This window comes from Cololabis saira, unplaced genomic scaffold, assembly GCF_033807715.1.
Source record: "Cololabis saira isolate AMF1-May2022 unplaced genomic scaffold, fColSai1.1 scf032, whole genome shotgun sequence".
NCBI classification, from domain to species: domain Eukaryota; kingdom Metazoa; phylum Chordata; class Actinopteri; order Beloniformes; family Belonidae; genus Cololabis; species Cololabis saira.
Window position 1 is genome coordinate 530,001 of NW_026906196.1, and position 22,500 is coordinate 552,500.

General features: G+C 45.6%; 68 non-coding genes and 1 pseudogene across 68 annotated transcripts; all 69 read right to left on the reverse strand.

The window, feature by feature from the left end:
- Window positions 1-181: 181 nt before the first annotated feature.
- Window positions 182-300, reverse strand: LOC133429166 (5S ribosomal RNA). The gene has a single exon (XR_009774129.1). It is a non-coding gene; the product is annotated as a 5S ribosomal RNA (ribosomal RNA).
- Window positions 301-499: 199 nt separating this feature from the next.
- LOC133429665 (5S ribosomal RNA) lies at window positions 500-618 on the reverse strand. Its single transcript, XR_009774582.1, has one exon. It is a non-coding gene; the product is annotated as a 5S ribosomal RNA (ribosomal RNA).
- A 199-nt stretch (window positions 619-817) lies between these two features.
- Window positions 818-936, reverse strand: LOC133429351 (5S ribosomal RNA). Its single transcript, XR_009774280.1, has one exon. It is a non-coding gene; the product is annotated as a 5S ribosomal RNA (ribosomal RNA).
- A 199-nt stretch (window positions 937-1,135) lies between these two features.
- LOC133429581 (5S ribosomal RNA) lies at window positions 1,136-1,254 on the reverse strand. Its single transcript, XR_009774501.1, has one exon. It is a non-coding gene; the product is annotated as a 5S ribosomal RNA (ribosomal RNA).
- Window positions 1,255-1,470: 216 nt separating this feature from the next.
- On the reverse strand, window positions 1,471-1,589 carry LOC133429352 (5S ribosomal RNA). The gene has a single exon (XR_009774281.1). It is a non-coding gene; the product is annotated as a 5S ribosomal RNA (ribosomal RNA).
- A 223-nt stretch (window positions 1,590-1,812) lies between these two features.
- LOC133429167 (5S ribosomal RNA) lies at window positions 1,813-1,931 on the reverse strand. Its single transcript, XR_009774130.1, has one exon. It is a non-coding gene; the product is annotated as a 5S ribosomal RNA (ribosomal RNA).
- Window positions 1,932-2,130: 199 nt separating this feature from the next.
- Window positions 2,131-2,249, reverse strand: LOC133429353 (5S ribosomal RNA). Its single transcript, XR_009774282.1, has one exon. It is a non-coding gene; the product is annotated as a 5S ribosomal RNA (ribosomal RNA).
- Window positions 2,250-2,448: 199 nt separating this feature from the next.
- Window positions 2,449-2,567, reverse strand: LOC133428939 (5S ribosomal RNA). The gene has a single exon (XR_009773913.1). It is a non-coding gene; the product is annotated as a 5S ribosomal RNA (ribosomal RNA).
- Window positions 2,568-2,766: 199 nt separating this feature from the next.
- Window positions 2,767-2,885, reverse strand: LOC133429673 (5S ribosomal RNA). The gene has a single exon (XR_009774590.1). It is a non-coding gene; the product is annotated as a 5S ribosomal RNA (ribosomal RNA).
- A 199-nt stretch (window positions 2,886-3,084) lies between these two features.
- On the reverse strand, window positions 3,085-3,203 carry LOC133429714 (5S ribosomal RNA). Its single transcript, XR_009774629.1, has one exon. It is a non-coding gene; the product is annotated as a 5S ribosomal RNA (ribosomal RNA).
- Window positions 3,204-3,419: 216 nt separating this feature from the next.
- Window positions 3,420-3,539, reverse strand: LOC133429159 (5S ribosomal RNA). Its single transcript, XR_009774123.1, has one exon. It is a non-coding gene; the product is annotated as a 5S ribosomal RNA (ribosomal RNA).
- Window positions 3,540-3,762: 223 nt separating this feature from the next.
- LOC133428940 (5S ribosomal RNA) lies at window positions 3,763-3,881 on the reverse strand. The gene has a single exon (XR_009773914.1). It is a non-coding gene; the product is annotated as a 5S ribosomal RNA (ribosomal RNA).
- A 199-nt stretch (window positions 3,882-4,080) lies between these two features.
- On the reverse strand, window positions 4,081-4,199 carry LOC133429354 (5S ribosomal RNA). The gene has a single exon (XR_009774283.1). It is a non-coding gene; the product is annotated as a 5S ribosomal RNA (ribosomal RNA).
- Window positions 4,200-4,398: 199 nt separating this feature from the next.
- LOC133429355 (5S ribosomal RNA) lies at window positions 4,399-4,517 on the reverse strand. The gene has a single exon (XR_009774284.1). It is a non-coding gene; the product is annotated as a 5S ribosomal RNA (ribosomal RNA).
- A 199-nt stretch (window positions 4,518-4,716) lies between these two features.
- LOC133429471 (5S ribosomal RNA) lies at window positions 4,717-4,835 on the reverse strand. Its single transcript, XR_009774396.1, has one exon. It is a non-coding gene; the product is annotated as a 5S ribosomal RNA (ribosomal RNA).
- A 216-nt stretch (window positions 4,836-5,051) lies between these two features.
- LOC133429356 (5S ribosomal RNA) lies at window positions 5,052-5,170 on the reverse strand. Its single transcript, XR_009774285.1, has one exon. It is a non-coding gene; the product is annotated as a 5S ribosomal RNA (ribosomal RNA).
- Window positions 5,171-5,393: 223 nt separating this feature from the next.
- LOC133429077 (5S ribosomal RNA) lies at window positions 5,394-5,512 on the reverse strand. Its single transcript, XR_009774043.1, has one exon. It is a non-coding gene; the product is annotated as a 5S ribosomal RNA (ribosomal RNA).
- A 199-nt stretch (window positions 5,513-5,711) lies between these two features.
- On the reverse strand, window positions 5,712-5,830 carry LOC133429103 (5S ribosomal RNA). Its single transcript, XR_009774068.1, has one exon. It is a non-coding gene; the product is annotated as a 5S ribosomal RNA (ribosomal RNA).
- A 199-nt stretch (window positions 5,831-6,029) lies between these two features.
- Window positions 6,030-6,148, reverse strand: LOC133429357 (5S ribosomal RNA). Its single transcript, XR_009774286.1, has one exon. It is a non-coding gene; the product is annotated as a 5S ribosomal RNA (ribosomal RNA).
- A 199-nt stretch (window positions 6,149-6,347) lies between these two features.
- Window positions 6,348-6,466, reverse strand: LOC133429186 (5S ribosomal RNA). The gene has a single exon (XR_009774148.1). It is a non-coding gene; the product is annotated as a 5S ribosomal RNA (ribosomal RNA).
- A 194-nt stretch (window positions 6,467-6,660) lies between these two features.
- Window positions 6,661-6,779, reverse strand: LOC133429382 (5S ribosomal RNA). Its single transcript, XR_009774311.1, has one exon. It is a non-coding gene; the product is annotated as a 5S ribosomal RNA (ribosomal RNA).
- A 199-nt stretch (window positions 6,780-6,978) lies between these two features.
- On the reverse strand, window positions 6,979-7,097 carry LOC133428941 (5S ribosomal RNA). The gene has a single exon (XR_009773915.1). It is a non-coding gene; the product is annotated as a 5S ribosomal RNA (ribosomal RNA).
- A 199-nt stretch (window positions 7,098-7,296) lies between these two features.
- On the reverse strand, window positions 7,297-7,415 carry LOC133429472 (5S ribosomal RNA). The gene has a single exon (XR_009774397.1). It is a non-coding gene; the product is annotated as a 5S ribosomal RNA (ribosomal RNA).
- A 199-nt stretch (window positions 7,416-7,614) lies between these two features.
- LOC133429509 (5S ribosomal RNA) lies at window positions 7,615-7,733 on the reverse strand. The gene has a single exon (XR_009774432.1). It is a non-coding gene; the product is annotated as a 5S ribosomal RNA (ribosomal RNA).
- Window positions 7,734-7,949: 216 nt separating this feature from the next.
- On the reverse strand, window positions 7,950-8,068 carry LOC133429358 (5S ribosomal RNA). The gene has a single exon (XR_009774287.1). It is a non-coding gene; the product is annotated as a 5S ribosomal RNA (ribosomal RNA).
- A 199-nt stretch (window positions 8,069-8,267) lies between these two features.
- LOC133428990 (5S ribosomal RNA) lies at window positions 8,268-8,386 on the reverse strand. Its single transcript, XR_009773961.1, has one exon. It is a non-coding gene; the product is annotated as a 5S ribosomal RNA (ribosomal RNA).
- Window positions 8,387-8,585: 199 nt separating this feature from the next.
- LOC133429715 (5S ribosomal RNA) lies at window positions 8,586-8,704 on the reverse strand. The gene has a single exon (XR_009774630.1). It is a non-coding gene; the product is annotated as a 5S ribosomal RNA (ribosomal RNA).
- Window positions 8,705-8,920: 216 nt separating this feature from the next.
- Window positions 8,921-9,039, reverse strand: LOC133429180 (5S ribosomal RNA). Its single transcript, XR_009774142.1, has one exon. It is a non-coding gene; the product is annotated as a 5S ribosomal RNA (ribosomal RNA).
- A 223-nt stretch (window positions 9,040-9,262) lies between these two features.
- Window positions 9,263-9,381, reverse strand: LOC133428942 (5S ribosomal RNA). The gene has a single exon (XR_009773916.1). It is a non-coding gene; the product is annotated as a 5S ribosomal RNA (ribosomal RNA).
- A 199-nt stretch (window positions 9,382-9,580) lies between these two features.
- LOC133429360 (5S ribosomal RNA) lies at window positions 9,581-9,699 on the reverse strand. The gene has a single exon (XR_009774289.1). It is a non-coding gene; the product is annotated as a 5S ribosomal RNA (ribosomal RNA).
- A 199-nt stretch (window positions 9,700-9,898) lies between these two features.
- Window positions 9,899-10,017, reverse strand: LOC133429473 (5S ribosomal RNA). Its single transcript, XR_009774398.1, has one exon. It is a non-coding gene; the product is annotated as a 5S ribosomal RNA (ribosomal RNA).
- Window positions 10,018-10,233: 216 nt separating this feature from the next.
- On the reverse strand, window positions 10,234-10,352 carry LOC133429361 (5S ribosomal RNA). The gene has a single exon (XR_009774290.1). It is a non-coding gene; the product is annotated as a 5S ribosomal RNA (ribosomal RNA).
- Window positions 10,353-10,575: 223 nt separating this feature from the next.
- LOC133428944 (5S ribosomal RNA) lies at window positions 10,576-10,694 on the reverse strand. The gene has a single exon (XR_009773918.1). It is a non-coding gene; the product is annotated as a 5S ribosomal RNA (ribosomal RNA).
- Window positions 10,695-10,893: 199 nt separating this feature from the next.
- On the reverse strand, window positions 10,894-11,012 carry LOC133429222 (5S ribosomal RNA). The gene has a single exon (XR_009774182.1). It is a non-coding gene; the product is annotated as a 5S ribosomal RNA (ribosomal RNA).
- Window positions 11,013-11,211: 199 nt separating this feature from the next.
- On the reverse strand, window positions 11,212-11,330 carry LOC133429553 (5S ribosomal RNA). The gene has a single exon (XR_009774474.1). It is a non-coding gene; the product is annotated as a 5S ribosomal RNA (ribosomal RNA).
- Window positions 11,331-11,547: 217 nt separating this feature from the next.
- On the reverse strand, window positions 11,548-11,666 carry LOC133429239 (5S ribosomal RNA). The gene has a single exon (XR_009774197.1). It is a non-coding gene; the product is annotated as a 5S ribosomal RNA (ribosomal RNA).
- Window positions 11,667-11,865: 199 nt separating this feature from the next.
- LOC133429267 (5S ribosomal RNA) lies at window positions 11,866-11,984 on the reverse strand (annotated as a pseudogene).
- A 199-nt stretch (window positions 11,985-12,183) lies between these two features.
- LOC133429081 (5S ribosomal RNA) lies at window positions 12,184-12,302 on the reverse strand. Its single transcript, XR_009774047.1, has one exon. It is a non-coding gene; the product is annotated as a 5S ribosomal RNA (ribosomal RNA).
- A 199-nt stretch (window positions 12,303-12,501) lies between these two features.
- Window positions 12,502-12,620, reverse strand: LOC133429362 (5S ribosomal RNA). Its single transcript, XR_009774291.1, has one exon. It is a non-coding gene; the product is annotated as a 5S ribosomal RNA (ribosomal RNA).
- Window positions 12,621-12,819: 199 nt separating this feature from the next.
- LOC133429707 (5S ribosomal RNA) lies at window positions 12,820-12,938 on the reverse strand. Its single transcript, XR_009774623.1, has one exon. It is a non-coding gene; the product is annotated as a 5S ribosomal RNA (ribosomal RNA).
- Window positions 12,939-13,161: 223 nt separating this feature from the next.
- On the reverse strand, window positions 13,162-13,280 carry LOC133428945 (5S ribosomal RNA). Its single transcript, XR_009773919.1, has one exon. It is a non-coding gene; the product is annotated as a 5S ribosomal RNA (ribosomal RNA).
- A 199-nt stretch (window positions 13,281-13,479) lies between these two features.
- Window positions 13,480-13,598, reverse strand: LOC133429104 (5S ribosomal RNA). Its single transcript, XR_009774069.1, has one exon. It is a non-coding gene; the product is annotated as a 5S ribosomal RNA (ribosomal RNA).
- A 199-nt stretch (window positions 13,599-13,797) lies between these two features.
- Window positions 13,798-13,916, reverse strand: LOC133429656 (5S ribosomal RNA). The gene has a single exon (XR_009774573.1). It is a non-coding gene; the product is annotated as a 5S ribosomal RNA (ribosomal RNA).
- A 217-nt stretch (window positions 13,917-14,133) lies between these two features.
- Window positions 14,134-14,252, reverse strand: LOC133429191 (5S ribosomal RNA). The gene has a single exon (XR_009774153.1). It is a non-coding gene; the product is annotated as a 5S ribosomal RNA (ribosomal RNA).
- A 199-nt stretch (window positions 14,253-14,451) lies between these two features.
- LOC133429114 (5S ribosomal RNA) lies at window positions 14,452-14,570 on the reverse strand. Its single transcript, XR_009774079.1, has one exon. It is a non-coding gene; the product is annotated as a 5S ribosomal RNA (ribosomal RNA).
- Window positions 14,571-14,769: 199 nt separating this feature from the next.
- On the reverse strand, window positions 14,770-14,888 carry LOC133428946 (5S ribosomal RNA). Its single transcript, XR_009773920.1, has one exon. It is a non-coding gene; the product is annotated as a 5S ribosomal RNA (ribosomal RNA).
- A 199-nt stretch (window positions 14,889-15,087) lies between these two features.
- LOC133429363 (5S ribosomal RNA) lies at window positions 15,088-15,206 on the reverse strand. Its single transcript, XR_009774292.1, has one exon. It is a non-coding gene; the product is annotated as a 5S ribosomal RNA (ribosomal RNA).
- A 199-nt stretch (window positions 15,207-15,405) lies between these two features.
- LOC133429574 (5S ribosomal RNA) lies at window positions 15,406-15,524 on the reverse strand. Its single transcript, XR_009774495.1, has one exon. It is a non-coding gene; the product is annotated as a 5S ribosomal RNA (ribosomal RNA).
- Window positions 15,525-15,723: 199 nt separating this feature from the next.
- Window positions 15,724-15,842, reverse strand: LOC133429475 (5S ribosomal RNA). Its single transcript, XR_009774400.1, has one exon. It is a non-coding gene; the product is annotated as a 5S ribosomal RNA (ribosomal RNA).
- Window positions 15,843-16,041: 199 nt separating this feature from the next.
- LOC133429511 (5S ribosomal RNA) lies at window positions 16,042-16,160 on the reverse strand. The gene has a single exon (XR_009774434.1). It is a non-coding gene; the product is annotated as a 5S ribosomal RNA (ribosomal RNA).
- Window positions 16,161-16,376: 216 nt separating this feature from the next.
- LOC133429519 (5S ribosomal RNA) lies at window positions 16,377-16,495 on the reverse strand. Its single transcript, XR_009774442.1, has one exon. It is a non-coding gene; the product is annotated as a 5S ribosomal RNA (ribosomal RNA).
- Window positions 16,496-16,718: 223 nt separating this feature from the next.
- Window positions 16,719-16,837, reverse strand: LOC133429364 (5S ribosomal RNA). The gene has a single exon (XR_009774293.1). It is a non-coding gene; the product is annotated as a 5S ribosomal RNA (ribosomal RNA).
- A 199-nt stretch (window positions 16,838-17,036) lies between these two features.
- On the reverse strand, window positions 17,037-17,155 carry LOC133429659 (5S ribosomal RNA). The gene has a single exon (XR_009774576.1). It is a non-coding gene; the product is annotated as a 5S ribosomal RNA (ribosomal RNA).
- A 199-nt stretch (window positions 17,156-17,354) lies between these two features.
- LOC133429105 (5S ribosomal RNA) lies at window positions 17,355-17,473 on the reverse strand. Its single transcript, XR_009774070.1, has one exon. It is a non-coding gene; the product is annotated as a 5S ribosomal RNA (ribosomal RNA).
- Window positions 17,474-17,672: 199 nt separating this feature from the next.
- LOC133429604 (5S ribosomal RNA) lies at window positions 17,673-17,791 on the reverse strand. Its single transcript, XR_009774524.1, has one exon. It is a non-coding gene; the product is annotated as a 5S ribosomal RNA (ribosomal RNA).
- A 217-nt stretch (window positions 17,792-18,008) lies between these two features.
- LOC133429192 (5S ribosomal RNA) lies at window positions 18,009-18,127 on the reverse strand. The gene has a single exon (XR_009774154.1). It is a non-coding gene; the product is annotated as a 5S ribosomal RNA (ribosomal RNA).
- Window positions 18,128-18,326: 199 nt separating this feature from the next.
- Window positions 18,327-18,445, reverse strand: LOC133429512 (5S ribosomal RNA). The gene has a single exon (XR_009774435.1). It is a non-coding gene; the product is annotated as a 5S ribosomal RNA (ribosomal RNA).
- Window positions 18,446-18,661: 216 nt separating this feature from the next.
- Window positions 18,662-18,780, reverse strand: LOC133429520 (5S ribosomal RNA). The gene has a single exon (XR_009774443.1). It is a non-coding gene; the product is annotated as a 5S ribosomal RNA (ribosomal RNA).
- Window positions 18,781-19,003: 223 nt separating this feature from the next.
- LOC133429366 (5S ribosomal RNA) lies at window positions 19,004-19,122 on the reverse strand. Its single transcript, XR_009774295.1, has one exon. It is a non-coding gene; the product is annotated as a 5S ribosomal RNA (ribosomal RNA).
- A 199-nt stretch (window positions 19,123-19,321) lies between these two features.
- Window positions 19,322-19,440, reverse strand: LOC133428972 (5S ribosomal RNA). The gene has a single exon (XR_009773944.1). It is a non-coding gene; the product is annotated as a 5S ribosomal RNA (ribosomal RNA).
- A 199-nt stretch (window positions 19,441-19,639) lies between these two features.
- LOC133429106 (5S ribosomal RNA) lies at window positions 19,640-19,758 on the reverse strand. The gene has a single exon (XR_009774071.1). It is a non-coding gene; the product is annotated as a 5S ribosomal RNA (ribosomal RNA).
- A 199-nt stretch (window positions 19,759-19,957) lies between these two features.
- Window positions 19,958-20,076, reverse strand: LOC133429606 (5S ribosomal RNA). Its single transcript, XR_009774525.1, has one exon. It is a non-coding gene; the product is annotated as a 5S ribosomal RNA (ribosomal RNA).
- A 217-nt stretch (window positions 20,077-20,293) lies between these two features.
- LOC133429193 (5S ribosomal RNA) lies at window positions 20,294-20,412 on the reverse strand. The gene has a single exon (XR_009774155.1). It is a non-coding gene; the product is annotated as a 5S ribosomal RNA (ribosomal RNA).
- Window positions 20,413-20,611: 199 nt separating this feature from the next.
- Window positions 20,612-20,730, reverse strand: LOC133428970 (5S ribosomal RNA). The gene has a single exon (XR_009773942.1). It is a non-coding gene; the product is annotated as a 5S ribosomal RNA (ribosomal RNA).
- Window positions 20,731-20,929: 199 nt separating this feature from the next.
- On the reverse strand, window positions 20,930-21,048 carry LOC133429162 (5S ribosomal RNA). Its single transcript, XR_009774125.1, has one exon. It is a non-coding gene; the product is annotated as a 5S ribosomal RNA (ribosomal RNA).
- A 217-nt stretch (window positions 21,049-21,265) lies between these two features.
- LOC133429730 (5S ribosomal RNA) lies at window positions 21,266-21,384 on the reverse strand. The gene has a single exon (XR_009774644.1). It is a non-coding gene; the product is annotated as a 5S ribosomal RNA (ribosomal RNA).
- Window positions 21,385-21,607: 223 nt separating this feature from the next.
- On the reverse strand, window positions 21,608-21,726 carry LOC133429367 (5S ribosomal RNA). The gene has a single exon (XR_009774296.1). It is a non-coding gene; the product is annotated as a 5S ribosomal RNA (ribosomal RNA).
- Window positions 21,727-21,925: 199 nt separating this feature from the next.
- Window positions 21,926-22,044, reverse strand: LOC133429368 (5S ribosomal RNA). Its single transcript, XR_009774297.1, has one exon. It is a non-coding gene; the product is annotated as a 5S ribosomal RNA (ribosomal RNA).
- Window positions 22,045-22,260: 216 nt separating this feature from the next.
- Window positions 22,261-22,379, reverse strand: LOC133429522 (5S ribosomal RNA). The gene has a single exon (XR_009774445.1). It is a non-coding gene; the product is annotated as a 5S ribosomal RNA (ribosomal RNA).
- Between the last annotated feature and the right edge of the window lie 121 nt (window positions 22,380-22,500).

Here is a 22,500-nt window from a genome sequence, read left to right on the forward strand (position 1 = left end):
TACCTCTGATATGGAGTTGAAGATAAGTCATAGAATATAAGTCATTGATTTGTTGGTTTTATTTGTTGGAGTTAAAGTGCCTTAACCATGTGCAAAACACTTTAGGACGTGAGCTGTCGCTCTTACCACGTTGAAATATGTGTGGGTGGATTAAGCGAGAGCGCTCTCTGCTGGTTGAAAAAGCTTACAGCACCTGGTATTCCCAGGCGGTCTCCCATCCAAGTACTAACCAGGCCCGACCCTGCTTAGCTTCCGAGATCAGACTAGATTGGGCGCATCCAGGCTGGTATGGCCGTAAGCAGAAGCTGCTGCTTGAAATACCTCTTATATGGAGTTGAAGATAAGTCATAGAATATAAGTCATTGATTTGTTGGTTTTATTTGTTGGAGTTAAAGTGCCTTAACCATGTGCAAAACACTTTAGGACGTGAGCTGTCGCTGTTACCACGTTGAAATATGTGTGGGTAGATTAAGCGTGAGCGCTCTCTGCTGGTTGAAAAAGCTTACAGCACCTGGTATTCCCAGGCGGTCTCCCATCCAAGTACTAACAAGGCCCGACCCTGCTTAGCTTCCGAGATCAGATGAGATCGGGCGCATCCAGGCTGGTATGGCCGTAAGCAGAAGCTGCAGCTTGAAATACCTCTTATATGGAGTTGAAGATAAGTCATAGAATATAAGTCATTGATTTGTTGGTTTTATTTGTTGGAGTTAAAGTGCCTTAACCATGTGCAAAACACTTTAGGACGTGAGCTGTCGCTGTTACCACGTTGAAATATGTGTGGGTAGATTAAGCGTGAGCGCTCTCTGCTGGTTGAAAAAGCTTACAGCACCTGGTATTCCCAGGCGGTCTCCCATCCAAGTACTAACCAGGCCCGACCCTGCTTAGCTTCCGAGATCAGACGAGATCGGGCGCATCCAGGCTGGTATGGCCGTAAGCAGAAGCTGCAGCTTGAAATACCTCTGATATGGAGTTGAAGATAAGTCATAGAATATAAGTCATTGATTTGTTGGTTTTATTTGTTGGAGTTAAAGTGCCTTAACCATGTGCAAAACACTTTAGGACGTGAGCTGTCGCTGTTACCACGTTGAAATATGTGTGGGTAGATTAAGCGAGAGCGCTCTCTGCTGGTTGAAAAAGCTTACAGCACCTGGTATTCCCAGGCGGTCTCCCATCCAAGTACTAACCAGGCCCGACCCTGCTTAGCTTCCGAGATCAGACGAGATCGGGGACATCCAGGCTGGTATGGCCGTAAGCTGAAGCTGCAGCTTGAAATACTTATTATATGGAGTTGAAGATAAGTATATAATACAAGTCATTGATTTGTTGGTGATAATAATTTAGAAGCGCTTATTTGTTGGAGTTAAAGTACCTTAACCATGTGCAAAACACTTTAGGACGTGAGCTGTCGCTGTTACCACGTTGAAATATGTGTGGGTAGATTAAGCGAGAGCGCTCTCTGCTGGTTGAAAAAGCTTACAGCACCTGGTATTCCCAGGCGGTCTCCCATCCAAGTACTAACCAGGCCCGACCCTGCTTAGCTTCCGAGATCAGACGAGATCGGGCGCATCCAGGCTGGTATGGCCGTAAGCTGAAGCTGAAGCTGCAGCTTGAAATACCTCTTATATGGAGTTGAAGATAAGTCATATAATATAAGTCATTGATTTGTTGGTGATAATAATTTAGAAGCACTTATTTGTTGGAGTTAAAGTGCCTTAACCATGTGCAAAACACTTTAGGACGTGAGCTGTCGCTGTTACCACGTTGAAATATGTGTGGGTAGATTAAGCGAGAGCGCTCTCTGCTGGTTGAAAAAGCTTACAGCACCTGGTATTCCCAGGCGGTCTCCCATCCAAGTACTAACCAGGCCCGACCCTGCTTAGCTTCCGAGATCAGACTAGATTGGGCGCATCCAGGCTGGTATGGCCGTAAGCAGAAGCTGCTGCTTGAAATACCTCTTATATGGAGTTGAAGATAAGTCATAGAATATAAGTCATTGATTTGTTGGTTTTATTTGTTGGAGTTAAAGTGCCTTAACCATGTGCAAAACACTTTAGGACATGAGCTGTCGCTGTTACCACGTTGAAATATGTGTGGGTAGATTAAGCGAGAGCGCTCTCTGCTGGTTGAAAAAGCTTACAGCACCTGGTATTCCCAGGCGGTCTCCCATCCAAGTACTAACCAGGCCCGACCCTGCTTAGCTTCCGAGATCAGACGAGATCGGGCGCATCCAGGCTGGTATGGCCGTAAGCAGAAGCTGCAGCTTGAAATACCTCTTATATGGAGTTGAAGATAAGTCATAGAATATAAGTCATTGATTTGTTGGTTTTATTTGTTGGAGTTAAAGTGCCTTAACCATGTGCAAAACACTTTAGGACGTGAGCTGTCGCTGTTACCACGTTGAAATATGTGTGGGTAGATTAAGCGTGAGCGCTCTCTGCTGGTTGAAAAAGCTTACAGCACCTGGTATTCCCAGGCGGTCTCCCATCCAAGTACTAACAAGGCCCGACCCTGCTTAGCTTCCGAGATCAGACGAGATCGGGCGCATCCAGGCTGGTATGGCCGTAAGCAGAAGCTGCAGCTTGAAATACCTCTTATATGGAGTTGAAGATAAGTCATAGAATATAAGTCATTGATTTGTTGGTTTTATTTGTTGGAGTTAAAGTGCCTTAACCATGTGCAAAACACTTTAGGACGTGAGCTGTCGCTGTTACCACGTTGAAATATGTGTGGCTAGATTAAGCGAGACCGTTCTCTGCTGGTTGAAAAAGCTTACAGCACCTGGTATTCCCAGGCGGTCTCCCATCCAAGTACTAACCAGGCCTGACCCTGCTTAGCTTCCGAGATCAGACGAGATCGGGCGCATCCAGGCTGGTATGGCCGTAAGCAGAAGCTGCACCTTGAAATACCTCTGATATGGAGTTGAAGATAAGTCATAGAATATAAGTCATTGATTTGTTGGTTTTATTTGTTGGAGTTAAAGTGCCTTAACCATGTGCAAAAAACTTTAGGACGTGAGCTGTCGCTGTTACCACGTTGAAATATGTGTGGGTAGATTAAGCGAGAGCGCTCTCTGCTGGTTGAAAAAGCTTACAGCACCTGGTATTCCCAGGCGGTCTCCCATCCAAGTACTAACCAGGCCCGACCCTGCTTAGCTTCCGAGATCAGACGAGATCGGGGACATCCAGGCTGGTATGGCCGTAAACTGAAGCTGCAGCTTGAAATACTTCTTATATGGAGTTGAAGATAAGTATATAATACAAGTCATTGATTTGTTGGTGATAATAATTTAGAAGCGCCTATTTGTTGGAGTTAAAGTGCCTTAACCATGTGCAAAACACTTTAGGACGTGAGCTGTCGCTGTTACCACGTTGAAATATGTGTGGGTAGATTAAGCGAGAGCGCTCTCTGCTGGTTGAAAAAGCTTACAGCACCTGGTATTCCCAGGCGGTCTCCCATCCAAGTACTAACCAGGCCGGAACCCTGCTTAGCTTCCGAGATCAGACGAGATCGGGCGCATCCAGGCTGGTATGGCCGTAAGCTGAAGCTGAAGCTGCAGCTTGAAATACCTCTTATATGGAGTTGAAGATAAGTCATATAATATAAGTCATTGATTTGTTGGTGATAATAATTTAGAAGCACTTATTTGTTGGAGTTAAAGTGCCTTAACCATGTGCAAAACACTTTAAGACGTGAGCTGTCGCTGTTACCACGTTGAAATATGTGTGGGTAGATTAAGCGAGAGCGCTCTCTGCTGGTTGAAAAAGCTTACAGCACCTGGTATTCCCAGGCGGTCTCCCATCCAAGTACTAACAAGGCCCGACCCTGCTTAGCTTCCGAGATCAGACGAGATCGGGCGCATCCAGGCTGGTATGGCCGTAAGCAGAAGCTGCAGCTTGAAATACCTCTTATATGGAGTTGAAGATAAGTCATAGAATATAAGTCATTGATTTGTTGGTTTTATTTGTTGGAGTTAAAGTGCCTTAACCATGTGCAAAACACTTTAGGACATGAGCTGTCGCTGTTACCACGTTGAAATTTGTGTGGGTAGATTAAGCGAGAGCGCTCTCTGCTGGTTGAAAAAGCTTACAGCACCTGGTATTCCCAGGCGGTCTCCCATCCAAGTACTAACCAGGCCCGACCCTGCTTAGCTTCCGAGATCAGACGAGATCGGGCGCATCCAGGCTGGTATGGCCGTAAGCAGAAGCTGCAGCTTGAAATACCTCTTATATGGAGTTGAAGATAAGTCATAGAATATAAGTCATTGATTTGTTGGTTTTATTTGTTGGAGTTAAAGTGCCTTAACCATGTGCAAAACACTTTAGGACATGAGCTGTCGCTGTTACCACGTTGAAATTTGTGTGGGTAGATTAAGCGAGAGCGCTCTCTGCTGGTTGAAAAAGCTTACAGCACCTGGTATTCCCAGGCGGTCTCCCATCCAAGTACTAACCAGGCCCGACCCTGCTTAGCTTCCGAGATCAGACGAGATCGGGCGCATCCAGGCTGGTATGGCCGTAAGCAGAAGCTGCAGCTTGAAATACCTCTTATATGGAGTTGAAGATAAGTCATAGAATATAAGTCATTGATTTGTCGGTTTTATTTGTTGGAGTTAAAGTGCCTTAACCATGTGCAAAACACTTTAGGACGTGAGCTGTCGCTGTTACCACGTTGAAATATGTGTGGCTAGATTAAGCGAGACCGTTCTCTGCTGGTTGAAAAAGCCTACAGCACCTGGTATTCCCAGGCGGTCTCCCATCCAAGTACTAACCAGGCCCGACCCTGCTTAGCTTCCGAGATCAGACGAGATCGGGCGCATCCAGGCTGGTATGGCCGTAAGCAGAAGCTGCAGCTTGAAATACTTCTTATATGGAGTTGAAGATAAGTATATAATACAAGTCATTGATTTGTTGGTGATAATAATTTAGAAGCGCTTATTTGTTGGAGTTAAAGTGCCTTAACCATGTGCAAAACACTTTAGGACGTGAGCTGTCGCTGTTACCACGTTGAAATATGTGTGGGTAGATTAAGCGAGAGCGCTCTCTGCTGTTTGAAAAAGCTTACAGCACCTGGTATTCCCAGGCGGTCTCCCATCCAAGTACTAACCAGGCCCGACCCTGCTTAGCTTCCGAGATCAGACGAGATCGGGCGCATCCAGGCTGGTATGGCCGTAAGCTGAAGCTGAAGCTGCAGCTTGAAATACCTCTTATATGGAGTTGAATATAAGTCATATAATATAAGTCATTGATTTGTTGGTGATAATAATTTAGAAGCACTTATTTGTTGGAGTTAAAGTGCCTTAACCATGTGCAAAACACTTTAGGACGTGAGCTGTCGCTGTTACCACGTTGAAATATGTGTGGGCAGATTAAGCGAGAGCGCTCTCTGCTGGTTGAAAAAGCTTACAGCACCTGGTATTCCCAGGCGGTCTCCCATCCAAGTACTAACAAGGCCCGACCCTGCTTAGCTTCCGAGATCAGACGAGACCGGGCGCATCCAGGCTGGTATGGCCGTAAGCAGAAGCTGCAGCTTGAAATACCTCTTATATGGAGTTGAAGATAAGTCATAGAATATAAGTCATTGATTTGTTGGTTTTATTTGTTGGAGTTAAAGTGCCTTAACCATGTGCAAAACACTTTAGGACGTGAGCTGTCGCTGTTACCACATTGAAATATGTGTGGGCAGATTAAGCGAGAGCGCTCTCTGCTGGTTGAAAAAGCTTACAGCACCTGGTATTCCCAGGCGGTCTACCATCCAAGTACTAACCAGGCCCGACCCTGCTTAGCTTCAGAGATCAGACGAGATCGGGCGCATCCAGGCTGGTATGACCGTAAGCAGAAGCTGCAGCTTGAAATACCTCTGATATGGAGTTGAAGATAAGTCATAGAATATAAGTCATTGATTTGTTGGTTTTATTTGTTGGAGTTAAAGTGCCTTAACCATGTGCAAAACACTTTAGGACGTGAGCTGTCGCTGTTACCACGTTGAAATATGTGTGGGTAGATTAAGCGAGAGCGCTCTCTGCTGTTTGAAAAAGCTTACAGCACCTGGTATTCCCAGGCGGTCTCCCATCCAAGTACTAACCAGGCCCGACCCTGCTTAGCTTCCGAGATCAGACGAGATCGGGCGCATCCAGGCTGGTATGGCCGTAAGCAGAAGTTGCAGCTTGAAATACCTCTGATATGGAGTTGAAGATAAGTCATAGAATATAAGTCATTGATTTGTTGGTTTTATTTGTTGGAGTTAAAGTGCCTTAACCATGTGCAAAACACTTTAGGACGTGAGCTGTCGCTGTTACCACATTGAAATATGTGTGGGCAGATTAAGCGAGAGCGCTCTCTGCTGGTTGAAAAAGCTTACAGCACCTGGTATTCCCAGGCGGTCTACCATCCAAGTACTAACCAGGCCCGACCCTGCTTAGCTTCAGAGATCAGACGAGATCGGGCACATCCAGGCTGGTATGACCGTAAGCAGAAGCTGCAGCTTGAAATACCTCTGATATGGAGTTGAAGATAAGTCATAGAATATAAGTCATTGATTTGTTGGTTTTATTTGTTGGAGTTAAAGTGCCTTAACCATGTGCAAAACACTTTAGGACGTGAGCTGTCGCTCTTACCACGTTGAAATATGTGTGGGTAGATGAGAGCGCTCTCTGCTGGTTGAAAAAGCTTACAGCACCTGGTATTCCCAGGCGGTCTCCCATCCAAGTACTAACCAGGCCCGACCCTGCTTAGCTTCCGAGATCAGATGAGATCGGGCGCATCCAGGCTGGTATGGCCGTAAGCAGAAGCTGCAGCTTGAAATACCTCTTATATGGAGTTGAAGATAAGTCATAGAATATAAGTCATTGATTTGTTGGTTTTATTTGTTGGAGTTAAAGTGCCTTAACCATGTGCAAAACACTTTAGGACGTGAGCTGTCGCTGTTACCACGTTGAAATATGTGTGGGTAGATTAAGCGTGAGCGCTCTCTGCTGGTTGAAAAAGCTTACAGCACCTGGTATTCCCAGGCGGTCTCCCATCCAAGTACTAACAAGGCCCGACCCTGCTTAGCTTCCGAGATCAGACGAGATCGGGCGCATCCAGGCTGGTATGGCCGTAAGCAGAAGCTGCAGCTTGAAATACCTCTTATATGGAGTTGAAGATAAGTCATAGAATATAAGTCATTGATTTGTTGGTTTTATTTGTTGGAGTTAAAGTGCCTTAACCATGTGCAAAACACTTTAGGACGTGAGCTGTCGCTGTTACCACGTTGAAATATGTGTGGCTAGATTAAGCGAGACCGTTCTCTGCTGGTTGAAAAAGCCTACAGCACCTGGTATTCCCAGGCGGTCTCCCATCCAAGTACTAACCAGGCCCGACCCTGCTTAGCTTCCGAGATCAGACGAGATCGGGCGCATCCAGGCTGGTATGGCCGTAAGCAGATGCTGCAGCTTGAAATACCTCTGATATGGAGTTGAAGATAAGTCATAGAATATAAGTCATTGATTTGTTGGTTTTATTTGTTGGAGTTAAAGTGCCTTAACCATGTGCAAAACACTTTAGGACGTGAGCTGTCGCTCTTACCACGTTGAAATATTTGTGGGTAGATTAAGCGAGACCGTTCTCTGCTGGTTGAAAAAGCTTACAGCACCTGGTATTCCCAGGCGGTCTCCCATCCAAGTACTAACCAGGCCCGACCCTGCTTAGCTTCCGAGATCAGACGAGATCGGGCACATCCAGGCTGGTATGGCCGTAAGCTGAAGCTGTAGCTTGAAATACTTCTTATATGGAGTTGAAGATAAGTATATAATACAAGTCATTGATTTGTTGGTGATAATAATTTAGAAGCGCTTATTTGTTGGAGTTAAAGTGCCTTAACCATGTGCAAAACACTTTAGGACGTGAGCTGTCGCTGTTACCACGTTGAAATATGTGTGGGTAGATTAAGCGAGAGCGCTCTCTGCTGTTTGAAAAAGCTTACAGCACCTGGTATTCCCAGGCGGTCTCCCATCCAAGTACTAACCAGGCCCGACCCTGCTTAGCTTCCGAGATCAGACGAGATCGGGCGCATCCAGGCTGGTATGGCCGTAAGCAGAAGTTGCAGCTTGAAATACCTCTTATATGGAGTTGAAGATAAGTCATAGAATATAAGTCATTGATTTGTCGGTTTTATTTGTTGGAGTTAAAGTGCCTTAACCATGTGCAAAACACTTTAGGACGTGAGCTGTTGCTGTTACCACGTTGAAATATGTGTGGCTAGATTAAGCGAGACCGTTCTCTGCTGGTTGAAAAAGCCTACAGCACCTGGTATTCCCAGGCGGTCTCCCATCCAAGTACTAACCAGGCCTGACCCTGCTTAGCTTCCGAGATCAGACGAGATCGGGCGCATCCAGGCTGGTATGGCCGTAAGCAGAAGCTGCAGCTTGAAATACCTCTGATATGGAGTTGAAGATAAGTCATAGAATATAAGTCATTGATTTGTTGGTTTTATTTGTTGGAGTTAAAGTGCCTTAACCATGTGCAAAAAACTTTAGGACGTGAGCTGTCGCTGTTACCACGTTGAAATATGTGTGGGTAGATTAAGCGAGAGCGCTCTCTGCTGGTTGAAAAAGCTTACAGCACCTGGTATTCCCAGGCGGTCTCCCATCCAAGTACTAACCAGGCCCGACCCTGCTTAGCTTCCGAGATCAGACGAGATCGGGGACATCCAGGCTGGTATGGCCGTAAACTGAAGCTGCAGCTTGAAATACTTCTTATATGGAGTTGAAGATAAGTATATAATATAAGTCATTGATTTGTTGGTGATAATAATTTAGAAGCGCTTATTTGTTGGAGTTAAAGTGCCTTAACCATGTGCAAAACACTTTAGGACGTGAGCTGTCGCTGTTACCACGTTGAAATATGTGTGGGTAGATTAAGCGAGAGCGCTCTCTGCTGGTTGAAAAAGCTTACAGCACCTGGTATTCCCAGGCGGTCTCCCATCCAAGTACTAATCAGGCCGGACCCTGCTTAGCTTCCAAGATCAGACGAGATCGGGCGCATCCAGGCTGGTATGGCCGTAAGCTGAAGCTGAAGCTGCAGCTTGAAATACCTCTTATATGGAGTTGAAGATAAGTCATATAATATAAGTCATTGATTTGTTGGTGATAATAATTTAGAAGCACTTATTTGTTGGAGTTAAAGTGCCTTAACCATGTGCAAAACACTTTAGGACGTGAGCTGTCGCTGTTACCACGTTGAAATATGTGTGGGTAGATTAAGCGAGAGCGCTCTCTGCTGGTTGAAAAAGCTTACAGCACCTGGTATTCCCAGGCGGTCTCCCATCCAAGTACTAACAAGGCCCGACCCTGCTTAGCTTCCGAGATCAGACGAGATCGGGCGCATCCAGGCTGGTATGGCCGTAAGCAGAAGCTGCAGCTTGAAATACCTCTTATATGGAGTTGAAGATAAGTCATAGAATATAAGTCATTGATTTGTTGGTTTTATTTGTTGGAGTTAAAGTGCCTTAACCATGTGCAAAACACTTTAGGACATGAGCTGTCGCTGTTACCACGTTGAAATTTGTGTGGGTAGATTAAGCGAGAGCGCTCTCTGCTGGTTGAAAAAGCTTACAGCACCTGGTATTCCCAGGCGGTCTCCCATCCAAGTACTAACCAGGCCCGACCCTGCTTAGCTTCCGAGATCAGACGAGATCGGGCGCATCCAGGCTGGTATGGCCGTAAGCAGAAGCTGCAGCTTGAAATACCTCTTATATGGAGTTGAAGATAAGTCATAGAATATAAGTCATTGATTTGTCGGTTTTATTTGTTGGAGTTAAAGTGCCTTAACCATGTGCAAAACACTTTAGGACGTGAGCTGTCGCTGTTACCACGTTGAAATATGTGTGGCTAGATTAAGCGAGACCGTTCTCTGCTGGTTGAAAAAGCCTACAGCACCTGGTATTCCCAGGCGGTCTCCCATCCAAGTACTAACCAGGCCCGACCCTGCTTAGCTTCCGAGATCAGACGAGATCGGGCGCATCCAGGCTGGTATGGCCGTAAGCAGAAGCTGCAGCTTGAAATACTTCTTATATGGAGTTGAAGATAAGTATATAATACAAGTCATTGATTTGTTGGTGATAATAATTTAGAAGCGCTTATTTGTTGGAGTTAAAGTGCCTTAACCATGTGCAAAACACTTTAGGACGTGAGCTGTCGCTGTTACCACGTTGAAATATGTGTGGGTAGATTAAGCGAGAGCGCTCTCTGCTGTTTGAAAAAGCTTACAGCACCTGGTATTCCCAGGCGGTCTCCCATCCAAGTACTAACCAGGCCCGACCCTGCTTAGCTTCCGAGATCAGACGAGATCGGGCGCATCCAGGCTGGTATGGCCGTAAGCTGAAGCTGAAGCTGCAGCTTGAAATACCTCTTATATGGAGTTGAATATAAGTCATATAATATAAGTCATTGATTTGTTGGTGATAATAATTTAGAAGCACTTATTTGTTGGAGTTAAAGTGCCTTAACCATGTGCAAAACACTTTAGGACGTGAGCTGTCGCTGTTACCACGTTGAAATATGTGTGGGTAGATTAAGCGAGAGCGCTCTCTGCTGGTTGAAAAAGCTTACAGCACCTGGTATTCCCAGGCGGTCTCCCATCCAAGTACTAACAAGGCCCGACCCTGCTTAGCTTCCGAGATCAGACGAGATCGGGCGCATCCAGGCTGGTATGGCCGTAAGCAGAAGCTGCAGCTTGAAATACCTCTTATATGGAGTTGAAGATAAGTCATAGAATATAAGTCATTGATTTGTTGGTTTTATTTGTTGGAGTTAAAGTGCCTTAACCATGTGCAAAACACTTTAGGACGTGAGCTGTCGCTGTTACCACATTGAAATATGTGTGGGCAGATTAAGCGAGAGCGCTCTCTGCTGGTTGAAAAAGCTTACAGCACCTGGTATTCCCAGGCGGTCTACCATCCAAGTACTAACCAGGCCCGACCCTGCTTAGCTTCAGAGATCAGACGAGATCGGGCGCATCCAGGCTGGTATGACCGTAATCAGAAGCTGCAGCTTGAAATACCTCTGATATGGAGTTGAAGATAAGTCATAGAATATAAGTCATTGATTTGTTGGTTTTATTTGTTGGAGTTAAAGTGCCTTAACCATGTGCAAAACACTTTAGGACGTGAGCTGTCGCTCTTACCACGTTGAAATATGTGTGGGTAGATTAAGCGAGAGCGCTCTCTGCTGGTTGAAAAAGCTTACAGCACCTGGTATTCCCAGGCGGTCTCCCATCCAAGTACTAACCAGGCCCGACCCTGCTTAGCTTCCGAGATCAGACGAGATCGGGCGCATCCAGGCTGATATGGCCGTAAGCTGAAGCTGCAGCTTGAAATACCTCTTATATGGAGTTGAAGATAAGTCATATAATATAAGTCATTGATTTGTTGGTGATAATAATTTAGAAGCACTTATTTGTTGGAGTTAAAGTGCCTTTACCATGTGCAAAACACTTTAGGACGTGAGCTGTCGCTGTTACCACGTTGAAATATGTGTGGGTAGATTAAGCGAGAGCGCTCTCTGCTGGTTGAAAAAGCTTACAGCACCTGGTATTCCCAGGCGGTCTCCCATCCAAGTACTAACCAGGCCCGACCCTGCTTAGCTTCCGAGATCAGACGAGATCGGACACATCCAGGCTGGTATTGCCTTAAGCAGAAGCTGCAGCTTGAAATACCTCTGATATGGAGTTGAAGATAAGTCATAGAATATAAGTCATTGATTTGTTGGTTTTATTTGTTGGAGTTAAGGTGCCTTAACCATGTGCAAAACACTTTAGGACGTGAGCTGTCGCTCTTACCACGTTGAAATATGTGTGGGTAGATTAAGCGAGAGCGCTCTCTGCTGGTTGAAAAAGCTTACAGCACCTGGTATTCCCAGGCGCCCTCCCATCCAAGTACTAACCAGGCCCGACCCTGCTTAGCTTCCGAGATCAGACAAGATCGGGCGCATCCAGGCTGGTATGGCGGTAAGCTGAAGCTGCAGCTTGAAATACTTCTTATATGGAGTTGAAGATAAGTCATAGAATATAAGTCATTGATTTGTTGGTTTTATTTGTTGGAGTTAAAGTGCCTTAACCATGTGCAAAACACTTTAGGACGTGAGTTGTCGCTGTTACCACGTTGAAATATGTGTGGGTAGATTAAGCGAGAGCGTTCTCTGCTGGTTGAAAAAGCTTACAGCACCTGGTATTCCCAGGCGGTCTCCCATCCAAGTACTAACAAGGCCCGACCCTGCTTAGCTTCCGAGATCAGACGAGATCGGGCGCATCCAGGCTGGTACGGCCGTAAGCAAAAGCTGCAGCTTGAAATACCTCTTATATGGAGTTGAAGATAAGTCATAGAATATAAGTCATTGATTTGTTGGTTTTATTTGTTGGAGTTAAAGTGCCTTAACCATGTGCAAAACACTTTAGGACGTGAGCTGTCGCTGTTACCACGTTGAAATATGTGTGGCTAGATTAAGCGAGACCGTTCTCTGCTGGTTGAAAAAGCTTACAGCACCTGGTATTCCCAGGCGGTCTCCCATCCAAGTACTAACCAGGCCCGACCCTGCTTAGCTTCCGAGATCAGACGAGATCGGGCGCATCCAGGCTGGTATGGCCGTAAGCAAAAGCTGCAGCTTGAAATACCTCTGATATGGAGTTGAAGATAAGTCATAAAATATAAGTCATTGATTTGTTGGTTTTATTTGTTGGAGTTAACGTGCCTTAACCATGTGCAAAACACTTTAGGACGTGAGCTGTCGCTCTTACCACGTTGAAATATGTGTGGGTAGATTAAGCGAGACCGTTCTCTGCTGGTTGAAAAAGTCTACAGCACCTGGTATTCCCAGGCGGTCTCCCATCCAAGTACTAACCAGGCCCGACCCTGCTTAGCTTCCGAGATCAGACGAGATCGGGCGCATCCAGGCTGGTATGGCCGTAAGCTGAAGCTGAAGCTGCAGCTTGAAATACCTCTTATATGGAGTTGAATATAAGTCATATAATATAAGTCATTGATTTGTTGGTGATAATAATTTAGAAGCACTTATTTGTTGGAGTTAAAGTGCCTTAACCATGTGCAAAACACTTTAGGACGTGAGCTGTCGCTGTTACCACGTTGAAATATGTGTGGGTAGATTAAGCGAGAGCGCTCTCTGCTGGTTGAAAAAGCTTACAGCACCTGGTATTCCCAGGCGGTCTCCCATCCAAGTACTAACAAGGCCCGACCCTGCTTAGCTTCCGAGATCAGACGAGATCGGGCGCATCCAGGCTGGTATGGCCGTAAGCAGAAGCTGCAGCTTGAAATACCTCTTATATGGAGTTGAAGATAAGTCATAGAATATAAGTCATTGATTTGTTGGTTTTATTTGTTGGAGTTAAAGTGCCTTAACCATGTGCAAAACACTTTAGGACGTGAGCTGTCGCTGTTACCACATTGAAATATGTGTGGGCAGATTAAGCGAGAGCGCTCTCTGCTGGTTGAAAAAGCTTACAGCACCTGGTATTCCCAGGCGGTCTACCATCCAAGTACTAACCAGGCCCGACCCTGCTTAGCTTCAGAGATCAGACGAGATCGGGCGCATCCAGGCTGGTATGACCGTAAGCAGAAGCTGCAGCTTGAAATACCTCTGATATGGAGTTGAAGATAAGTCATAGAATATAAGTCATTGATTTGTTGGTTTTATTTGTTGGAGTTAAAGTGCCTTAACCATGTGCAAAACACTTTAGGACGTGAGCTGTCGCTCTTACCACGTTGAAATATGTGTGGGTAGATTAAGCGAGAGCGCTCTCTGCTGTTTGAAAAAGCTTACAGCACCTGGTATTCCCAGGCGGTCTCCCATCCAAGTACTAACCAGGCCCGACCCCGCTTAGCTTCCGAGATCAGACGAGATCGGGCGCATCCAGGCTGATATGGCCGTAAGCTGAAGCTGCAGCTTGAAATACCTCTTATATGGAGTTGAAGATAAGTCATATAATATAAGTCATTGATTTGTTGGTGATAATAATTTAGAAGCACTTATTTGTTGGAGTTAAAGTGCCTTTACCATGTGCAAAACACTTTAGGACGTGAGCTGTCGCTGTTACCACGTTGAAATATGTGTGGGTAGATTAAGCGAGAGCGCTCTCTGCTGGTTGAAAAAGCTTACAGCACCTGGTATTCCCAGGCGGTCTCCCATCCAAGTACTAACCAGGCCCGACCCTGCTTAGCTTCCGAGATCAGACGAGATCGGACACATCCAGGCTGGTATGGCCTTAAGCAGAAGCTGCAGCTTAAAATACCTCTGATATGGAGTTGAAGATAAGTCATAGAATATAAGTCATTGATTTGTTGGTTTTATTTGTTGGAGTTAAGGTGCCTTAACCATGTGCAAAACACTTTAGGACGTGAGCTGTCGCTCTTACCACGTTGAAATATGTGTGGGTAGATTAAGCGAGAGCGCTCTCTGCTGGTTGAAAAAGCTTACAGCACCTGGTATTCCCAGGCGGTCTCCCATCCAAGTACTAACCAGGCCCGACCCTGCTTAGCTTCCGAGATCAGACAAGATCGGGCGCATCCAGGCTGGTATGGCGGTAAGCTGAAGCTGCAGCTTGAAATACTTCTTATATGGAGTTGAAGATAAGTCATAGAATATAAGTCATTGATTTGTTGGTTTTATTTGTTGGAGTTAAAGTGCCTTAACCATGTGCAAAACACTTTAGGACGTGAGTTGTCGCTGTTACCACGTTGAAATATGTGTGGGTAGATTAAGCGAGAGCGTTCTCTGCTGGTTGAAAAAGCTTACAGCACCTGGTATTCCCAGGCGGTCTCCCATCCAAGTACTAACAAGGCCCGACCCTGCTTAGCTTCCGAGATCAGACGAGATCGGGCGCATCCAGGCTGGTATGGCCGTAAGCAAAAGCTGCAGCTTGAAATACCTCTTATATGGAGTTGAAGATAAGTCATAGAATATAAGTCATTGATTTGTTGGTTTTATTTGTTGGAGTTAAAGTGCCTTAACCATGTGCAAAACACTTTAGGACGTGAGCTGTCGCTGTTACCACGTTGAAATATGTGTGGCTAGATTAAGCGAGACCGTTCTCTGCTGGTTGAAAAAGCTTACAGCACCTGGTATTCCCAGGCGGTCTCCCATCCAAGTACTAACCAGGCCCGACCCTGCTTAGCTTCCGAGATCAGACGAGATCGGGCGCATCCAGGCTGGTATGGCCGTAAGCAGAAGCTGCAGCTTGAAATACCTCTGATATGGAGTTGAAGATAAGTCATAAAATATAAGTCATTGATTTGTTGGTTTTATTTGTTGGAGTTAACGTGCCTTAACCATGTGCAAAACACTTTAGGACGTGAGCTGTCGCTCTTACCACGTTGAAATATGTGTGGGTAGATTAAGCGAGACCGTTCTCTGCTGGTTGAAAAAGCCTACAGCACCTGGTATTCCCAGGCGGTCTCCCATCCAAGTACTAACCAGGCCCGACCCTGCTTAGCTTCCGAGATCAGACGAGATCGGGCGCATCCAGGCTGGTATGGCCATAAGCAGAAGCTGCAGCTTGAAATACCTCTGATATGGAGTTGAAGATAAGTCATAGAATATAAGTCATTGATTTGTCGGTTTTATTTGTTGGAGTTAAAGTGCCTTAACCATGTGCAAAACACTTTAGGACGTGAGCTGTCGCTGTTACCACGTTGAAATATGTGTGGCTAGATTAAGCGAGACCGTTCTCTGCTGGTTGAAAAAGCCTACAGCACCTGGTATTCCCAGGCGGTCTCCCATCCAAGTACTAACCAGGCCCGACCCTGCTTAGCTTCCGAGATCAGACGAGATCGGGCGCATCCAGGCTGGTATGGCCGTAAGCAGAAGCTGCAGCTTGAAATACCTCTGATATGGAGTTGAAGATAAGTCATAGAATATAAGTCATTGATTTGTTGGTTTTATTTGTTGGAGTTAAAGTGCCTTAACCATGTGCAAAACACTTTAGGACGTGAGCTGTCGCTCTTACCACGTTGAAATATGTGTGGGTAGATTAAGCGAGACCGTTCTCTGCTGGTTGAAAAAGCTTACAGCACCTGGTATTCCCAGGCGGTCTCCCATCCAAGTACTAACCAGGCCCGACCCTGCTTAGCTTCCGAGATCAGACGAGATCGGGCACATCCAGGCTGGTATGGCCGTAAGCTGAAGCTGCAGCTTGAAATACTTCTTATATGGAGTTGAAGATAAGTATATAATACAAGTCATTGATTTGTTGGTGATAATAATTTAGAAGCGCTTATTTGTTGGAGTTAAAGTGCCTTAACCATGTGCAAAACACTTTAGGACGTGAGCTGTCGCTGTTACCAAGTTGAAATATGTGTGGGTAGATTAAGCGAGAGCGCTCTCTGCTGGTTGAAAAAGCTTACAACACCTGGTATTCCCAGGCGGTCTCCCATCCAAGTACTAACCAGGCCCGACCCTGCTTAGCTTCCGAGATCAGACGAGATCGGGCGCATCCAGGCTGGTATGGCCGTAAGCTGAAGCTGAAGCTGCAGCTTGAAATACCTCTTATATGGAGTTGAAGATAAGTCATATAATATAAGTCATTGATTTGTTGGTGATAATAATTTAGAAGCACTTATTTGTTGGAGTTAAAGTGCCTTAACCATGTGCAAAACACTTTAGGACGTGAGCTGTCGCTGTTACCACGTTGAAATATGTGTGGCTAGATTAAGCGAGACCGTTCTCTGCTGGTTGAAAAAGCTTACAGCACCTGGTATTCCCAGGCGGTCTCCCATCCAAGTACTAACCAGGCCCGACCCTGCTTAGCTTCCGAGATCAGACGAGATCGGGCGCATCCAGGCTGGTATGGCCGTAAGCAGAAGCTGCAGCTTGAAATACCTCTGATATGGAGTTGAAGATAAGTCATAGAATATAAGTCATTGATTTGTTGGTTTTATTTGTTGGAGTTAACGTGCCTTAACCATGTGCAAAACACTTTAGGACGTGAGCTGTCGCTCTTACCACGTTGAAATATGTGTGGGTAGATTAAGCGAGAGCGCTCTCTGCTGGTTGAAAAAGCTTACAGCACCTGGTATTCCCAGGCGGTCTCCCATCCAAGTACTAACCAGGCCCGACCCTGCTTAGCTTCCGAGATCAGACGAGATCGGGCTCATCCAGGCTGGTATGGCCGTAAGCAGAAGCTGCAGCTTGAAATACCTCTTATATGGAGTTGAAGATAAGTCATAGAATATAAGTCATTGATTTGTTGGTTTTATTTGTTGGAGTTAAAGTGCCTTAACCATGTGCAAAACACTTTAGGACGTGAGCTGTCGCTGTTACCACATTGAAATATGTGTGGGCAGATTAAGCGAGAGCGCTCTCTGCTGGTTGAAAAAGCTTACAGCACCTGGTATTCCCAGGCGGTCTACCATCCAAGTACTAACCAGGCCCGACCCTGCTTAGCTTCAGAGATCAGACGAGATCGGGCGCATCCAGGCTGGTATGACCGTAAGCAGAAGCTGCAGCTTGAAATACCTCTGATATGGAGTTGAAGATAAGTCATAGAATATAAGTCATTGATTTGTTGGTTTTATTTGTTGGAGTTAAAGTGCCTTAACCATGTGCAAAACACTTTTGGACGTGAGCTGTCACTGTTACCACGTTGAAATATGTGTGGGTAGATTAAGCGAGAGCGCTCTCTGCTGGTTGAAAATGCTTACAGCACCTGGTATTCCCAGGCGGTCTCCCATCCAAGTACTAACCAGGCCCGACCCTGCTTAGCTTCCGAGATCAGACGAGATCGGGCGCATCCAGGCTGATATGGCCGTAAGCTGAAGCTGCAGCTTGAAATACCTCTTATATGGAGTTGAAGATAAGTCATATAATATAAGTCATTGATTTGTTGGTGATAATAATTTAGAAGCACTTATTTGTTGGAGTTAAAGTGCCTTTACCATGTGCAAAACACTTTAGGACGTGAGCTGTCGCTGTTACCACGTTGAAATATGTGTGGGTAGATTAAGCGAGAGCGCTCTCTGCTGGTTGAAAAAGCTTACAGCACCTGGTATTCCCAGGCGGTCTCCCATCCAAGTACTAACCAGGCCCGACCCTGCTTAGCTTCCGAGATCAGACGAGATCGGACACATCCAGGCTGGTATGGCCTTAAGCAGAAGCTGCAGCTTGAAATACCTCTGATATGGAGTTGAAGATAAGTCATAGAATATAAGTCATTGATTTGTTGGTTTTATTTGTTGGAGTTAAGGTGCCTTAACCATGTGCAAAACACTTTAGGACGTGAGCTGTCGCTCTTACCACGTTGAAATATGTGTGGGTAGATTAAGCGAGAGCGCTCTCTGCTGGTTGAAAAAGCTTACAGCACCTGGTATTCCCAGGCGGTCTCCCATCCAAGTACTAACCAGGCCCGACCCTGCTTAGCTTCCGAGATCAGACGAGATCGGGCACATCCAGGCTGGTATGGCCGTAAGCTGAAGCTGCAGCTTGAAATACTTCTTATATGGAGTTGAAGATAAGTATATAATACAAGTCATTGATTTGTTGGTGATAATAATTTAGAAGCGCTTATTTGTTGGAGTTAAAGTGCCTTAACCATGTGCAAAACACTTTAGGACGTGAGCTGTCGCTGTTACCAAGTTGAAATATGTGTGGGTAGATTAAGCGAGAGCGCTCTCTGCTGGTTGAAAAAGCTTACAACACCTGGTATTCCCAGGCGGTCTCCCATCCAAGTACTAACCAGGCCCGACCCTGCTTAGCTTCCGAGATCAGACGAGATCGGGCGCATCCAGGCTGGTATGGCCGTAAGCTGAAGCTGAAGCTGCAGCTTGAAATACCTCTTATATGGAGTTGAAGATAAGTCATATAATATAAGTCATTGATTTGTTGGTGATAATAATTTAGAAGCACTTATTTGTTGGAGTTAAAGTGCCTTAACCATGTGCAAAACACTTTAGGACGTGAGCTGTCGCTGTTACCACGTTGAAATATGTGTGGCTAGATTAAGCGAGACCGTTCTCTGCTGGTTGAAAAAGCTTACAGCACCTGGTATTCCCAGGCGGTCTCCCATCCAAGTACTAACCAGGCCCGACCCTGCTTAGCTTCCGAGATCAGACGAGATCGGGCGCATCCAGGCTGGTATGGCCGTAAGCAGAAGCTGCAGCTTGAAATACCTCTGATATGGAGTTGAAGATAAGTCATAGAATATAAGTCATTGATTTGTTGGTTTTATTTGTTGGAGTTAACGTGCCTTAACCATGTGCAAAACACTTTAGGACGTGAGCTGTCGCTCTTACCACGTTGAAATATGTGTGGGTAGATTAAGCGAGAGCGCTCTCTGCTGGTTGAAAAAGCTTACAGCACCTGGTATTCCCAGGCGGTCTCCCATCCAAGTACTAACCAGGCCCGACCCTGCTTAGCTTCCGAGATCAGACGAGATCGGGCTCATGCAGGCTGGTATGGCCGTAAGCAGAAGCTGCGGCTTGAAATACCTCTTATATGGAGTTGAAGATAAGTCATAGAATATAAGTCATTGATTTGTTGGTTTTATTTGTTGGAGTTAAAGTGCCTTAACCATGTGCAAAACACTTTAGGACGTGAGCTGTCGCTGTTACCACATTGAAATATGTGTGGGCAGATTAAGCGAGAGCGCTCTCTGCTGGTTGAAAAAGCTTACAGCACCTGGTATTCCCAGGCGGTCTACCATCCAAGTACTAACCAGGCCCGACCCTGCTTAGCTTCAGAGATCAGACGAGATCGGGCGCATCCAGGCTGGTATGACCGTAAGCAGAAGCTGCAGCTTGAAATACCTCTGATATGGAGTTGAAGATAAGTCATAGAATATAAGTCATTGATTTGTTGGTTTTATTTGTTGGAGTTAAAGTGCCTTAACCATGTGCAAAACACTTTTGGACGTGAGCTGTCACTGTTACCACGTTGAAATATGTGTGGGTAGATTAAGCGAGAGCGCTCTCTGCTGGTTGAAAATGCTTACAGCACCTGGTATTCCCAGGCGGTCTCCCATCCAAGTACTAACCAGGCCCGACCCTGCTTAGCTTCCGAGATCAGACGAGATCGGGCGCATCCAGGCTGATATGGCCGTAAGCTGAAGCTGCAGCTTGAAATACCTCTTATATGGAGTTGAAGATAAGTCATATAATATAAGTCATTGATTTGTTGGTGATAATAATTTAGAAGCACTTATTTGTTGGAGTTAAAGTGCCTTTACCATGTGCAAAACACTTTAGGACGTGAGCTGTCGCTGTTACCACGTTGAAATATGTGTGGGTAGATTAAGCGAGAGCGCTCTCTGCTGGTTGAAAAAGCTTACAGCACCTGGTATTCCCAGGCGGTCTCCCATCCAAGTACTAACCAGGCCCGACCCTGCTTAGCTTCCGAGATCAGACGAGATCGGACACATCCAGGCTGGTATGGCCTTAAGCAGAAGCTGCAGCTTGAAATACCTCTGATATGGAGTTGAAGATAAGTCATAGAATATAAGTCATTGATTTGTTGGTTTTATTTGTTGGAGTTAAGGTGCCTTAACCATGTGCAAAACACTTTAGGACGTGAGCTGTCGCTCTTACCACGTTGAAATATGTGTGGGTAGATTAAGCGAGAGCGCTCTCTGCTGGTTGAAAAAGCTTACAGCACCTGGTATTCCCAGGCGGTCTCCCATCCAAGTACTAACCAGGCCCGACCCTGCTTAGCTTCCGAGATCAGAAAAGATCGGGCGCATCCAGGCTGGTATGGCCGTAAGCTGAAGCTGCAGCTTGAAATACTTCTTATATGGAGTTGAAGATAAGTCATAGAATATAAGTCATTGATTTGTTGGTTTTATTTGTTGGAGTTAAAGTGCCTTAACCATGTGCAAAACACTTCAGGACGTGAGCTGTCGCTGTTACCACGTTGAAATATGTGTGGGTAGATTAAGCGAGAGCGCTCTCTGCTGGTTGAAAATGCTTACAGCACCTGGTATTCCCAGGCGGTCTCCTATCCAAGTACTAACCAGGCCCGACCCTGCTTAGCTTCCGAGATCAGACGAGATTGGGCGCATCCAGGCTGGTATGGCCGTAAGCTGAAGCTGCAGCTTGAAATAACTCTTATATGGAGTTGAAGATAAGTCATATAATATAAGTCATTGATTTGTTGGTGATAATAATTTAGAAGCGCTTATTTGTTGGAGTTAAAGTGCCTTAACCATGTGCAAAACACTTTAGGACGTGAGCTGTCGCTGTTACCAAGTTGAAATATGTGTGGGTAGATTAAGCGAGAGCGCTCTCTGCTGGTTGAAAAAGCTTACAACACCTAGTATTCCCAGGCGGTCTCCCATCCAAGTACTAACCAGGCCCGACCCTGCTTAGCTTCCGAGATCAGACGAGATCGGGCGCATCCAGGCTGGTATGGCCGTAAGCTGAAGCTGAAGCTGCAGCTTGAAATACCTCTTATATGGAGTTGAAGATAAGTCATATAATATAAGTCATTGATTTGTTGGTGATAATAATTTAGAAGCACTTATTTGTTGGAGTTAAAGTGCCTTAACCATGTGCAAAACACTTTAGGACGTGAGCTGTCGCTGTTACCACGTTGAAATATGTGTGGGTAGATTAAGCGAGAGCGCTCTCTGCTGGTTGAAAAAGCTTACAGCACCTGGTATTCCCAGGCGGTCTCCCATCCAAGTACTAACCAGGCCCGACCCTGCTTAGCTTCCGAGATCAGACGAGATCGGGCGCATCCAGGCTGGTATGGCCGTAAGCAGAAGCTGCAGCTTGAAATACCTCTTATATGGAGTTGAAGATAAGTCATAGAATATAAGTCATTGATTTGTTGGTTTTATTTGTTGGAGTTAAAGTGCCTTAACCATGTGCAAAACACTTTAGGACGTGAACTGTCGCTGTTACCACGTTGAAATATGTGTGGCTAGATTAAGCGAGACCGTTCTCTGCTGGTTGAAAAAGCTTACAGCACCTGGTATTCCCAGGCGGTCTCCCATCCAAGTACTAACCAGGCCCGACCCTGCTTAGCTTCCGAGATCAGACGAGATCGGGCGCATCCAGGCTGGTATGGCCGTAAGCAGAAGCTGCAGCTTGAAATACTTCTTATATGGAGTTGAAGATAAGTATATAATACAAGTCATTGATTTGTTGGTGATAATAATTTAGAAGCGCTTATTTGTTGGAGTTAAAGTGCCTTAACCATGTGCAAAACACTTTAGGACGTGAGCTGTCGCTGTTACCAAGTTGAAATATGTGTGGGTAGATTAAGCGAGAGCGCTCTCTGCTGGTTGAAAAAGCTTACAACACCTGGTATTCCCAGGCGGTCTCCCATCCAAGTACTAACCAGGCCCGACCCTGCTTAGCTTCCGAGATCAGACGAGATCGGGCGCATCCAGGCTGGTATGGCCGTAAGCTGAAGCTGAAGCTGCAGCTTGAAATACCTCTTATATGGAGTTGAAGATAAGTCATATAATATAAGTCATTGATTTGTTGGTGATAATAATTTAGAAGCACTTATTTGTTGGAGTTAAAGTG